Source organism: Amblyomma maculatum, chromosome 9 (genome assembly GCF_055883805.1).
Source record: "Amblyomma maculatum isolate TAMU_Amacu chromosome 9, ASM5588380v1, whole genome shotgun sequence".
Lineage (NCBI taxonomy): Eukaryota > Metazoa > Arthropoda > Arachnida > Ixodida > Ixodidae > Amblyomma > Amblyomma maculatum.
In genome coordinates, this window is record NC_139352.1 from 107,809,660 (window position 1) to 107,824,454 (window position 14,795).

The window sequence follows — 14,795 nt, forward strand, 5'->3', positions numbered from 1 at the left end:
GAAGACTCGTCCAGACCGGCCTTCCTCATGATGCACTCTTCATATAGGTTAAATAAGCAGGGCGACAGTATGCAGCCTTGCCTCACTCCTTTTTCAATCGGAAACCAATCAGTAAGACCATGCCCAGCTCTGACTGTGGCCTCTTGTCCTTCATACAGGTTCCTGAGGAGACAGATGAGGTGAATTGGAACTCCCATCTCTTGGAGAGCTTGCCACAGTCTAGTTTCTTCAAAATTTTGTCATAGGGCTAAGATTTCTTTATTCTGCTTTAGATTCTGAATTATTAGCTTTAGATTTTGAAATTCAAGGGTTCAGTCCGTTCACATTAGCGAATGCTTATTTCCCTCATGGTGTTCAGAACACCAGATCTCTAGAACACTTACCAGTTAATGGTCAAAATTCGGTTATTTTGGCTGTAAATTTTAATTCACACCATGTTTTGTGGGGTTACAAGACGGACCCTGCGGCAAGCGTCTGTGGGATTGGCTTTCAAGTAATAACCTTAATTGCATGAATTCTGGTTTACCTATTTTTGTTCGTGGTCACAGTCAATCTGTGATAGATTTAACTTTTTCCGGCATTAGTGTTTCTATACTCAATTGGTCGACAGTTGATGATGGCACCCCTAGCGACCATATACCTATTCCTTTTGAGGTTAACTGCCGCTTAACTCCGCCGACCTCTCAGTTGAGATCATATGTTATTTTAACCAGTTTCACTCATTTTTGATTTCATATCTCTTGAGTCAGTGGTTGAGGCTGCGGAAGAGCAAAAATCGCTAACATTAGGCCAGGCGATTGATCGTGTCGTAAGAAGTGTGAATTTTTTGTGCGTCCATCAAAAGGCAACACATCAACAAGATGGTGGAATGCAGATTGTTCGCGTGATTATAAGAAGAAAGGCTGCATGAAAGAGGCTCCTTCAGAACCAGTGTCCCAAAAATTTGCATGATTATAAATTTTTTGCAGCTAAATTTATACGCACAGTCGCACAAGCGAAAAATAATTGATACTGAGCATTTCAAATACTTCTCACAATCTATTAACCGACGTGTACTTTTCAGGTTTCTAAAATCACGGATAAAGATTCCTGTCTCAGAAAAGTTACCCTCATGTGTTCCGACTCCTAAAGAAGCTCTAAAAACAGTAAAAAACAAGCGTTTTTTGTCAACACTTTCCAAATCTCCTATGTTTGTAGGCCCAGTAGATACTGTTAAGGATGTCCCTCAAAATACATTTTCTCAGCTTTCTTCGATTGTAATGACATTGCCAGCTGCCTCGCCTGGTCCCGATGGAGTAACGACAAAAATGTTAAAGATCCTCTTTGAGGTGTCTCCCAATTCCTTGTTAGAGTTGGTAAATTACTCAAGTATTCATTCTTGGATACTTGGTGACTGGACATTAGCCAGAGTGATTCCTTTACTGAAACATAATGGTGTTATCTATACTTTGGACAATATGAGACCAATATCATTAACATAAAACTTGGTAAAATAATTGAAAGGGCCATACTCCAACGGGTTTCCGAGTTTGTAGAACAAAAATATATTCTTAGTCCCTGTCAAATCCGATTTCGCGCAAAAAGTTCAATATTGAATTCGCACACCAACCTTGAGAGTCGAATTCTTCTTGCGCGGCGCATAAAAAAATGTATGCTGCATTGGTGACTCTCGATATAGAGAAGGCTTATGATAGTGTAGAGCCCGAATTTTATTGCACAGATTAGAAACTCTACGTTTTTCACAATATTTAATTCAGTGGATATCTACATTTCTACAAAACAGACTATTTTATTGTTCATTGAATGGTGTGCATTCTGTCAGATATCAACAAACCAGAAGGGTTCCTCAAGGGGCAGTTCTCTCGCCCGTGCTTTTTAACACTTTAATAAGTTTTATTCGCCCCCTTCATGGATCACTGCCTTGTCGTGGCGGAGGGGCTTGCGAAACTCGATGAAGTCGTGAGCTCTGCTGTGTAGGGCCACCCAAGATAGACAGGTCACGGCAGAGAGTTCTGACAAAATGTGATTCACGGAAGAAGGTAATGGCAACCCACTCCAGTATTTCCTGCCAAGAAAACCCTATGGCCAGTCACAATACCATTAATGATATGGCGCCGGAAGATGAGCCCCCCAGGTTGGAAGGCGTCCCACATGTTACTGGGGATGAACAAAGGGCGATTCCTAGTAGCTCCAGGACGAATGAAGCGGCTGGGCTAAAGCCAAAAGGACGCTCAGTTGTGGATGTGTCGGGAAGCGACCGGAAAGTCCGCTGTTGCAAGGAGATGTATCACATAGCAACATGGAATGTAAGATCTATGACGCAAGGTAAACTGGATATCGTCAAGCGAGAAATGGACAGATTGAACATTGATATCTTGGGTATCAGCAAGCTCAAGTGGACCGGAATGGGAGAGTTTAACTCCGGCGACCATCATGTCTTTTATTGTGGGCACGAATCCAAGAGAAGGAATGGGTCGGTCTCAGAGTAAACAGAAGAATGGGCAAAGGAGAGCTAGGGTACTACCACAAAAACGACCGAATGATTTCACTTCGGATCCAAGGTCACCCTTTCAACATAACAGTTATCCAAGTCTATGCACCGACCACTACTGCTGAAGAAGCTGACGTTGAGAGATTTTATGCGGACCTACAATGCCTTTTAGACCGCACCCCATCATCAGACGTCGTTTTTCTCATAGGAGATTGGAATGCTAAGGTAGGGAGTGAAGAAATATCCGGAATTACAGGCAAGTTCGGTCTTGGTGAGCCAAATGAAGCTGGGCAGAGGCTAGTAGAGTTTTGTCAAGAAAACAACCTGACCATAGCGAATACTCATTTTCAACAGCACAAGAGGCGCCTGTACACATGGACTTCACCGGACGGTCTGTACAGAAATCAGATCGATTATATTGTTTGCCGGCAGAGATGGAGAAGCGCTATACAAGCAGTAAAAACAAGGCCTGGGGCCGATTGTGGCACCGATCATCAGCTTCTTGTTGCCAAGATTAAGCTTCGATTGAGGAAAACGCAGAAAACTAGAAGGCCTTTCAGGTATAATCTGGATCAAGTTCCATTAGAATATGCTGTGGAAGTGAGGAATCGATTTCAAGAATTAGATCTAGAAGACAAAGAGCCCGAAGAGATGTGGTCTGATGTTCGTGATATAATACAAGAAGTTGCTACTAAGGTAGTTCCAAAGCAAAAGAAATGCAAGAAAGCAAACTGGTTATCTGAAGAGGCTTTGCAAATAGCTGAGGAAAGGAGGATGGCAAAAGTTATGGGGGAAAGAGAAAGATACAAGGTTCTCAATGCGGATTTTCAGAAAATAGCAAGGAGAGATAAGAATGCCTTCCGGAACATACAGTGCCAAGCAGTTGAGGACAACAGCCAATTAAGGAGCACAAGAGCTCTGTATAAGACAATCAAAGATATCAAAGGAAGCTTCTGTGCTAAGATGGGCGTGATAAAGGACAAACGAGGCAATGACCTCACTGAAGCCGCAGAGATAAAGAAGAGGTGGCAGGAATACACTGAAGAACTGTACAAGAAGGACCCGAATGTGCAAACTCAACATAAGAAAGTTGTGATAACTGATCTCGAGCCGGGCATCCTGAAGAGTGAAGTTGAATGGGCCTTAGCCAGCCTTGCTAAGAACAAAGCTAGCGGAATTGATAGCATTCCAGCTGAGTTGCTTCAAAACCTCAACCATGACGCTGTTAACATTCTGCATACAATATGTCAGAAGATTTGGACAACCCTGCAGTGGCCACAGGATTGGAGGAGGTCAGTTTACATCCCCATTCCAAAGAAAGGCAGTGCCAAGGATTGTTCCAACTACCGCACGATCGCGCTTATTTCGCATGCTAGCAAGGTGATGTTGAAAATCCTCCAAGGTAGGCTGCAGCAGTATGTGGATCGGGAGCTTCCGGACGTGCAAGCTGGGTTTCGCAAGGGCAGAGGAACTAGAGACCAAGTTGCCAACCTTCGCTGGATCCTGGAAAAAGCAAGAGAGTTCCAGAAACCCACCTACTTCTGCTTTATTGATTATGCGAAAGCGTTTGACTGCGTAGATCACAGCAGATTATGGCAAGCTCTCCAAGAGATGGGAGTTCCAATTCACCTCATCTGTCTCCTCAGGAACCTGTATGAAGGGCAAGAGGCTACAGTCAGAACTGGGCATGGTCTTGCTGATTGGTTTCCGATTGAGAAAGGAGTGAGGCAAGGCTGCATACTGTCGCCCTGCCTATTTAACCTATTGCAGAGTGCATCATGAGGAAGGCCGGTCTGGACGAGTCTTCGGCTGGAGTGAAGATTGCTGAAAAACGTATCAACAACCTTAGATATGCGGATGATACCACTTTAATTGCAGAAAGTGAAGCGGAACTCAAGAGTCTTCTGATGCGCGTACAAGAAGAGAGTGAGAAGTTTGGGCTTAAACTGAACATTAAAAAGACAAAGATCATGGTGTCTTGCCCTATCAAGTCCTGGAGCATCAAGGGACAAGAAGTGGAAGCTGTGACAGATTTTCTCTTCTTGGGCTCCAAGATTACCTCGGAAGGGGACTGCAGCCATGGAATTAGGAGACGCCTGCTTCTGGGAAAGAGACCAATGGTTAGCCTTGACCGCCTAGTAAAGAGCAGAGACATTAGTCTGCCAACCAAGATCCGTATAACTCGTGCTATGGTCTTTCCAGTTGTGATGTATGGATGCGAGAGGTGGACTGTGAAAAAGGCTGACCGCCGAAGAATTGACGCGTTTGAATTGTGGTGCTGGCGAAGACTCTTGAGAGTTCCTTGGACTGCCAGAAGATCAAATCAGACAATATTGTCGACCATAAACCCTGACTGCTCATTGGAGGGTCAAATTCTAAAGTTAAAGCTCAGCTACTTTGGTCATCTGATGAGAAGAGAGGAGTCGCTGGAGAAAGATTTGATGTTGGGAAAGGTTGAGGGTTGCCGGAGAAGGGGTAGGCAGCGAACGCGATGGTTAGATGGCATCCTCGAGGCACCGCAGATGAAGTTATGTGATGTTAGAAAGATAGTGAGAGACCGGAAAGCGTGGCGTGACATGGTCAATAGGGTCACGAAGAGTCGGACACGACTGAACGACTGAACTGAACTGAAGTTTTATTCCCACTCATCAAGACGTTCGCACGTATTTCGATGGTGATGACGTCGCGTTCTTTAAGGCTGCACCTGACATTCGATCTCTCAATAGGCGCCTGCAATAGTACCTAAACTCCCTTCAGAATAGGTTATGTGACTTAACATTTACATTAAACGTAAAAAAGTGCGCTTTCGTTGTTTTCCAAATTCCGGATCCGGTAAACCTTTCTCTAATATTTAATAGGCGCCTGCAATCGTGCCTAAGCTCCCTTCAGAATTGGTTATGTGACTTAAGATTTACATTAAACGCAAAAAAGTGCGCTTTCCTTGTTTTCCAGATTCCGGATCCGGTAAACCTTTGTCTAATATTTAAACAGGAAATGATTCCTCAAGTTAAGTCGTTGAAGTATCTAGGGGTGATTTACGATAACCATCTGGAATGGAGGGATCACATTGAACATGTTGCAGAAAAAGGGGCGCGTGCTGTGGGTATGTTGCGCAGGTTAAGCAATCCAAGGTCTGGGATGCGGCGAGACGCACTTTTAATGATTTATGTTATGTATGTCCGCCCAATTATAGAATTTGGATCTGTGTTATTTTCTGGTTCACCTGCTTACAAAATTCGCCCGCTTGTTCTTTTTGAACGGGAAGCGCTTACATAATGCCTTGGGCTCCCCAAATTTGTGGCTAACAATGTATTATACCTTGAAGCCAGAATACCACCACTGTTAGCTAGATTACAATTCTTGACTGTCCAGACGTATCTAAAAAGATATGAATCACAATTCCCCCGCTCCCTATGAATTTTTTGTTGCGAGCCAGTCTCCTTTTTTGGAGTCAGATGGCCTCGGTTTCATACCCCGCAGGTAATTCTAGCCCAAAATCTGTTACAACCTTTGTACATAGTCTTTTCTAACATCCTTCCAACAAACGTAAGTGCATCTTCGGTTCAAATTGTCTATGTTAACATTTTACCAAATAATACAAAACACTTATAACCTCAAATTTTAAATGGATTATTAGAAGATCGTCTACAAAGTCTTCCCGTTAGCATAATAATAGCAACTGATGCTTCTCAATTTCATGAAAAGGCCGGCGTTGGAATACACTGTCCGCGTTTAGACTGCGCTTTTTCAGTCCGTCTTCCGGATTTTACCCCAATTTTTTAGGCAGAGTTGCTGGCGGTGGTGCTTGCTCTGCGCAAACTAGACCCATCATACTAAACAGTGGCTGTAATTACAGACTCTTATTCCTTGTGCTTGTCGCTTTCTTCGAATATGGATTCGCCAATATTAAACACCTTTCTTTCATTGGATCCCCTCACATTTTAGCCTCATACATATAGGGTGGGTACCAGCCCTGAAGCTTGAAGTACCATTGAATGATTTTATTAGGTTTTCCGATCTCTCGCTTCATTTTACTCCATCTCATGTTTGTTGGGCTTATGAGCCCCGTGCTGTTAAGCCCATCTTGCCTTTTTCATCAGCTCACTCCTAGCTGGTGAAGAGAGCAATTGTACATACTGTTTTTAGCAACCCAGTGAACAAATCTTGTGAACAAATGTTGGAGCATAGCTTCAGCAACAAAGTATACCGCCTGGCGAAGGCTGGCTACCCGTCTGGATTATTAGTTTTCGTGGCAGGAAACCTACAGAAAAAATTAAGATCAAAGAGAAAAAGTGAATACATGAACAACATATTGGGCGAGTTGGTTACATACATTCATTATTACAACGCAAAGACGGACGGAACAAGAGGAGGACACAACAGCGCTGACTGTCAACTAAATTTTATTCGAGACCAGTAGGTTTTTATACCGCCTGGCGATCAGAAACCGAAAAAAAAAACAGGAAAACATGCTAGAATAGCAACAGGAATGTGCAAGGGTACAAGAATGAAGATTAGAATGTGAAATCTGATACGTGTCGGCTAATCTTCATTCTCGTACCCTTGCACATTCTTGTTGCTATTCTAGCATGTTTTCCTGTTTTTTTTTTCTGTTTCTGATCGCCAGGCGGTATAAAAACCTACTGGTCTCGAATAAAATTTAGTTGACAGTCAGCGCTGTTGTGTCCTCCTCTAGTTCCGTCTGTATTTGCGCTGTAATAATGAATGAATACATGAAAGAGAAGAAGGAAAGGAATATTGTTGTGTTGCCATATCTTCACAAAGTGTCGCACAATCTAAAATGAATTGACAAACATGCACACGTTGAAGTCGTCTTTTCGGCGCCCAAACGATTGTCCAGCCTGATTAAGAATGTAAGTTCAGAGAATAAAGAATCGCGCAAGTGCCCGATAAAGCACGCTAAACAATTCGTGACTTGCAAGGAAGGGATGGTATATTCGCTGCCTCTGTCTTGTGGTAAGCGATACATCGGCCACACTGGCCACTGTATTAACGAAAGACTCAAAGAGCCTGAGTATAATGTCTCACGTGTCGCTATCAGTGGCCACGCGGCGAAACACTGCAGGCACTGCAAAAACAATAAAGATGACTATGATACCAACGTCTGTGCGCCAAACAATAAGTAATGTACAGTGTTAGGAAAGAATTGTGATTCGTTAGCAAGGGAGGTAATAGAAGCTCACTTAATAGGAATGCTCTCGGAAGAATGCATCAGTGCTTCATCTGTCGCGTTGTCAGAAAGAGAAAGACGGCACCTTGATTGCGAATATATGCCTGCTCACTAATTATGATGTATTCACTCACATGTGATTTGCATGGTGATACGTGCCTGGTATACTAGTATGTCATTCACGCATGTAAGTGTGGACTGTATTTTTTCTGGCCGCCAGGAAGGTATTTATACCTGCTGGCATCCAATAAAACTTTAGTTATGAGCCAGCGCTGTGTGGTATCCCTCCTTCATCTCTGTCCTATCGTTTGCGCTTTAGTTATGGAAGGATGGGTGGGTGCCAGGCCATAGTAATGTGACAGCCAATGAAGTTGCTAATAGACTAGCTAAAAAATCTCTGAATGGCCTTGTGTTGCCCATCCTCCCGGAAGCAGCGTACATAACAGCAGCACGATGTCGTAGGCGTTCCTTATTAAGCACGCAGTCTCGACTTGTTTTATGATCGGATGACTACCTGCATCTCAAGTATTCCTAGAGTACGAAATCGTGTCAATCAAAGCAGACTGAGGCCTCTAACCAGGCTACGCTGTCGTATTCCGCCCTTAATTTTCTGTATGCACAGGTCTGGTTTGACGCTTTCTCCCGTCTGTGCATTCGGTGGGGAACCGGAAACAATAGATAATTTCTTGCTACTTTGCCGCCGTTTTACCATGGTGAGACAACGGTATTTGGAGAAGCCGTTACAACAGCTGGGTCTTAATAGGAAAGGGGTCCTAGGTCTCAAATAGTTGCTCCGATGTGGCAGTGATCAGTTCCGCCATCGGACAACAATAAGTCCGCCTTGTGCGGCCAAAGCCCATTATGTCGCCCTTTTTTCCAAAACATTTCACCCCAAGGAGCCGAGCACCAGGCCGGGGGAAAGCTTGTACCATATTGAAAAGCAGGTGGGTACCTAGCGGCACCAGGGATTGAACCTGGGACCTCCCGAACACAAGGCGAATGCTCTACCCCAAGGTCACGCTGAGCAGCCAGATTTTGTTATCGTTCGGTGCCACCATGGTTGGGTTCAGCCACAGGTCTGTTTTTAACGCCATTCAATACTTCTTAACAAGAACAAAATGTCTGCCTTGCTAATATGCTTAGATTTTTTAATCTGTACATATAAATCTTAGTATTCTGCTACTGCGTGCGTTAGTAATTACCCTTTTTTATTATGGTTTGTCATATTTACATATTCTTCTCAATTCCCTAGCAATTATTTCTATTTATTTTTTTGTGATGTAGTTATACATCTCAAAATCTAATATCTCCGCACCCTAATTCTTGGCCGATCCCCCTGTGTAAGTATGTTCCGCCAAATTAGAGGAGAACAACAACAACAACGACGCGAGGGACAGATGATATGCACCAGGAAAAGAAGAAAGGGATGCCATCGCCGCTCGCCCAGTGGTCGCACTGGACAGTCAAGCCTTTCCAGCGGGACCGATGAGCTACATGCTGCTCGGTCACGCTGTTTTGCTCAAAATTAGCATCACATCGCTGCGCCGGTTTGACCACAGAGACATGGTTTCTCGTCCAATGTCAAATCAGCAGCTGAAGCCTGCGCACGGAGTACTCGATTCCAGAGATGAAAGCATCCAACCGGAAGAGGAGCCGGTGCGTCAAGGCAGTTCGTTTGTTGGCACCACCGAAGTGGATTCCACCACAGAGGCAAGTGTGGCGGAAGCACCTTGTGACTCTCCTCACAGAGAGACATGGTCGTTTGTGAGACCGGCCGCCAGGACAATCGATGACATGGTTACCATATTCAGCGAAGTCTGCGGAGGAAAGAAGGGCTCCGCTTTGAAGCAACTGCCTGCTCCAGAACATGGTATTAACGCTACGACAACACCGACGTCACCTTCGCATACTGTGTTCATCATGGAGGAGCCAAGCAGCAGAGCAGAAGCAGAGACGACTTGGGTAGTGCTGGATCAAGGGGTCACCTAGAAGATGCAGATGATGGAAGTAAGCAGGAGGACACCAGTGAGGCCTTTCTCGAGAGCGAGATTAAATTCGAAGGTGAGCAATGTACAGCCCCTAAAGATGACGCATGCTGAGGTGGTGGTTGAACCCCCAGCAGAGGAAAGCAAAAGTTGGCCAGGTCGAAGCGAAATGCTATTCACGTCCGCAACAAGCTTTGCTGTGTGAGCTCTCCTGAAGCCGAAGACTGGATCGGAGGGGGACGCTGAGCTTTCGGATTATACCGACGACCAAGGTGGCACTCCGCCGAAACTGCATGTTGACGGTGCGGGCCATCCAGTGTTCATCAAAGCGGTCAAGGTAGAAGTCAGAATCGTGTGACTTGCCTCTTTGCACACCTCTGCAAGTAGGTCCTTGAATACTGTGCCGCACGAAAGCATGACGTGCGTACATAGGATTAGAGACAACGCCTGCCGCAATTTTTCTTAAAGTAAGTGACCTAACTTGTCGAGAAGTGTAAAATGCAATTTTCTCAGGATGTAGTTCGGAGAGTAAAAACGGCTTCACGTTCAACAAAGCCACAAGAAAGGGGATATCAGAGGAGATGAACACAAACATATTTTGTCCCTTGGCTGTTTTCCTTGCCCATCACGAGCTCACTCTAATCTGCTGAGCTGCCTCATTAGTAGGAACACAGTGTTTCGTTTGAATTCCCAACAGAATACTGAAGCATCAACGTGACCTGCATGCCCTTCTTCGCATGAACAGCAAGCACTGAGAGCAAGATAAGGTGCCGGTGTTCTTAGCCTGCGGCATCTACCGCGAGAAACCAAACGCGGGTAGCTGGTAAACAGGGCATATATAGGTGTAGCGTTCAGGTAAAGGCTGCCAAGCATGCTCGAGGCACATCTATGGCATGTTTTACGCGTATAGTCGGAATGAAATATATCTGCAAGCAAATTTCCATCTTCATTTATTATCTATAATTATTCTCGGGCTGCAGGATAAACCATTCAAGCGAAGAGAACTCAGCGTAGCTGTTCATACTGTTACGGGGATGTACTTAATGTGACGGCACTGCGATGGGCTGAACTCGACGCTGAGACTTCGGTAGCCATGCAGAATCCACTCTCAGCGTCGTCCTCTTTTTCAACGCTTCGTCGTGCGCGCGTTCCTCGATCGTCGTCTTTGTCAGTGAGCACATCACTTTGGTCCCGCGTTTCCCGGTAACACTACCCCCCTCGGCAAAAGGCAACGTCCCGGTGCGTATTAGGCGTGCGGTGTGGAAGGGGAGTATTATGGCTTGAGGCGGGCGACATGTACGATTTCGGAAGTGAGTGTAGCAGTCGGTGACTTTGGGTGAAGCGGTGCTATTCCATAGGTCACGTCGGTCACTGGGCGTAGTACACGGTAAGGACCCGTGTAGTGGGGCAGAAGTTTTTGACACAACCCCACGCGACGGCAAGGAAGCCAGAGCAACACCAGCGATCCGGGAGGATAGTGCACATCGCGGTGGTGAGCGTCGTAGCGGCGTTTTTGAGCTTCTTGAGAGACGGTGAGATTGTGACGAGCAATCTGGCGATCAGCGTCGGCTCGGGCGATGGTATCGCGGGCATAGGTTGTGACGGGGCCAGCGGCGGGAAGCAAAGTGTCGAAGGGCAGTAAGGGGTCTCGTCCAAAGAGAAGATAGAATGGAGAGTACCCAGCAGTGTCATGACGCGAAGAGTTATATGCAAAGGTGACAAATGGCAGACTAATATCCCAGTCGCGATGACTGTCGGATACGTACATTGCGAGCATGTCGGTGAGTGTGCGGTTAATGCGCTCCGTAAGGCCGTTCGTCTGAGGGTGGTACGCAGTGGTGAACTTGTGCCGAACGGAGCAAGAACGAAGTATTTCCTCAACAACTCGGGAAAGGAAACAGTGGCCACGGCCGATAAGTAGTTGACGGGGAGCACCATGGTGAAGTATGACGTCGTACAAAAGGAAGTCAGCAACGTCTGTGGCGCAGCTGGTTGGAATGGCGCGAGTATCACGTACCGCGTGGCATAATCGGTGGCCACAGCGATCCATTTGTTTCCTGACAAGGACTCGGGGAAGGGCCCTAGGAGGGCAAGGCCAACACGAGAAAATGGCTCAGTCGGGATAGCAATCGGCTGCAGGTGTCCAGGTGGTAGCACAGGGGGTTTCTTCCGGCGTTGACAGAGATCGCAAGCGGCTATATAACGTTGGACAAAGCGGTAGAGTCCAGGCCAGAAGAAACGCCGGCGCACGCGGTCGTATGTGCGTGAGGCCAAGATGACCAGCTGTAGGGGCGTCATGCATTTGTTCTAGAACGACAGAGCGTAGGTGTTGGGGAACGACGAGCAAGTGCTCAGCGCCATCAGGTCGCATGTTACGGCGATATAGCGTATTCCCATGAAGGAAGAACAGGGAGAGGGAAGTCACTGCTGTTTGTGCGGAGGCGGTCGATAAGGGAACTGAGGGTTGGGTCCAAGCGCTGTTCGTCGGCTATGTGAGAAAAGTTCGATATAGAGAAGACACAGGGGTCCGACTCGTGGTCAGTAGAGGAAGGGGGCAGGCGAGCGAACTCGGTGGAGCGAAGGCGGGGTGAGGATGGAGAATGTTCTGAGCAGACAGGTAGGTCCAAACAAAGAAGGCCGCTGGAGCAGTCGATAAGGGCAGAGTGGGCCGTTAAAAAGTCAAGGCCGAGGATCACATTGTGAGGGCACTGGATGAGGACGGTGAACAAAACAGGGATGTGATGACCGGCAAGGGTGACTCGGGCAGTGCACAGCCCAGTGACGGCAGCATTACTGCCATCGGCAACACGAACGGTGGGCGAAGCGGCGAGAGTCTGTACTTTCTTGAGGCGGCGGCAAAACGATGAGCTCATGATCGAGACTTGGGCACCAGTGTCAATGAGGGTTGAGACGGGAACACCATCCACGAGCAGGGAAGGAGAGCGACTGGACACAGGAGGAGGCGGAGTGGTATCGGTGTGGGGCGGCTCATAACGAGGCGTGAAACGGCGGTGACAGTAATCGGAGTAGCGGTCAACGCAAGGAAAACGTCGAGGTGGTGATGTCCAGCGGCTGCGACAGTGGCGAGAGATGTGGCCAACACGCGAGCACGTGAAACAGATCGGCCTGTCGTCAGGGGTGCGCCACTCATCAGGATTGCGGCCTCTTGAAATTTGCATGTACCCACCATAGGGAATCAACTAGGTGTTGTAGCGCACACAGAAAATATTTTGTTATTACTGGAAGGTCAGCTTAGCCGCCCTCGGCTCTTCGTAATTCTCCTCCTCTTTTTTCAAAGTTGGCGGTATGCAGCAAATATGTTGGAGAAATGCTCGCACATAATTACAGAGGAGTTTGAATACCATTGCGTTCATGCTTTTTCTCAACTCTGAGTTAAAACCTGTACTGCTTCGTGAGTATTTCGTACGCTATGTACTAATACTTTTGGCGCATACGTAGCACATTATAGCAGCACAAAGAAGCAAGAAACATTATGCACTAGTAAGCATTGAATATAGCTCTCACATAGATCTCATTGTTTCCAAACGTCGAAAAGTTAAATCTCATACGAGGAAATCGCACAATGTTCGTTAGTAGAGATGCGAGAAATTGCACATCGAAGCCCGCTTTTGGGTAAAGTAGGTATTGTCCTGATTAAGGGACAAAATTTTTATTTCATGCCAATAATTTGTTCACTGTCACATGATTTTTATAGAAGATTCGCTGCCAGCAAATAAATGTACAGGCGAAATGCCACTGTACATTAACCTCGCTGCGTTTATTTAAAATTTTGCCGCATCTACTTCACTGTGAAGTAGTGCAGCCCAGTTGATGTTCTAGATGTTTTGGTGAAAAAACACAAAGGAAGAAAGGAAGGTGATTCATTTTCAATCAAGGCTTTTCACAATTAATAAAAAGGTTAGAGATGTATTCGTTCCTTAGAACATATCATACATTTTGGCGTTCTTGACATCTCCGATACAGTTAGACAGTTTTGTGCAACATAGAACAAAATTAAACAAATTGATCAACAGATATTTATTTCAGTTTCCCCGGTTACCCGAAAGTAAAAAGGGCAATCTATTCGAGTTTTACCAAATATGAGGAATTACTGCATCCCCTGAGGATTATACCCAACACATTATTTCGTGTGGACGGCGAAAATTCCTAAAGAAAAATAATTCTCGTAAAATAATTTATTATAAATGGTCGCATTATAACCATTCTGTAATTGAAATGAATTTCGAAATATTGACTGGCAATGTTTATTATGGCGAAATAAATATATGAATTTCGGAAGAAATAATGCGATGGCGTTTCTGAAATCATTGTGGGCCCAGCATAAAATTTATGAATCAGTAAAAGAGAAAAAAAGGAGCGTCGGTATTCACTTTGCTTCATACTGCACTTTTTATATACGAGTGCGTCGCCTAAGCTTATTTGACTGGCTTTATGGAGTGATGAAGCATTGTGGATTTATTGCCTGTATTTAAGGGGACAATTGTCGCAGCAGTATGCGAGCGGCAATGCCAAAACAGAATAAGGGTCAAGAACTAAACATTCCTCCTATTCTTACACACTCGATGTGTGCGCTCTTTACAATCTGAAGAGAAGCTGTTAAAATAATAATAATAATTGCTTCGCAGAAAAAGAAAGACGCAGTATATGTCACATTTGATCTGTGGGCACCTTAACTGCGCCGTACGCAAAGAGGGGAGAGTGGGAGGGAACGTGGAAAGCGAAAACGATGCCGTAGTGGAGGGCTGCGGAGAAATTTCGGCCATCTGAGGATCTTTAACGTGCACTGACATCGCCCAGCACACGGGCTCCTCTTCGTTTCATCCTCATCGAAACGCAGCCGCTTGCGGTCGGGATCGAAACCGTGTACTCCGGTACAGTAGTCGGGCATCTTAAACATACACCACCACGGCGAGGCGAAGTTGTTACTGGCAGAAACGAATTCGGCTACAAAGAATAGACAGAGAGCCTGTTACCTAGCCGGTCAAAATGACACTAGCGTGAGTAAATTAGGCGGAAAGGGTAAGAATATACGTGCTGGCAGAATATCTTTTACGCGGTGAAGGAAATGAAGGAATTGTTTCAATGAAGAGCATTTATGACCGAAAAT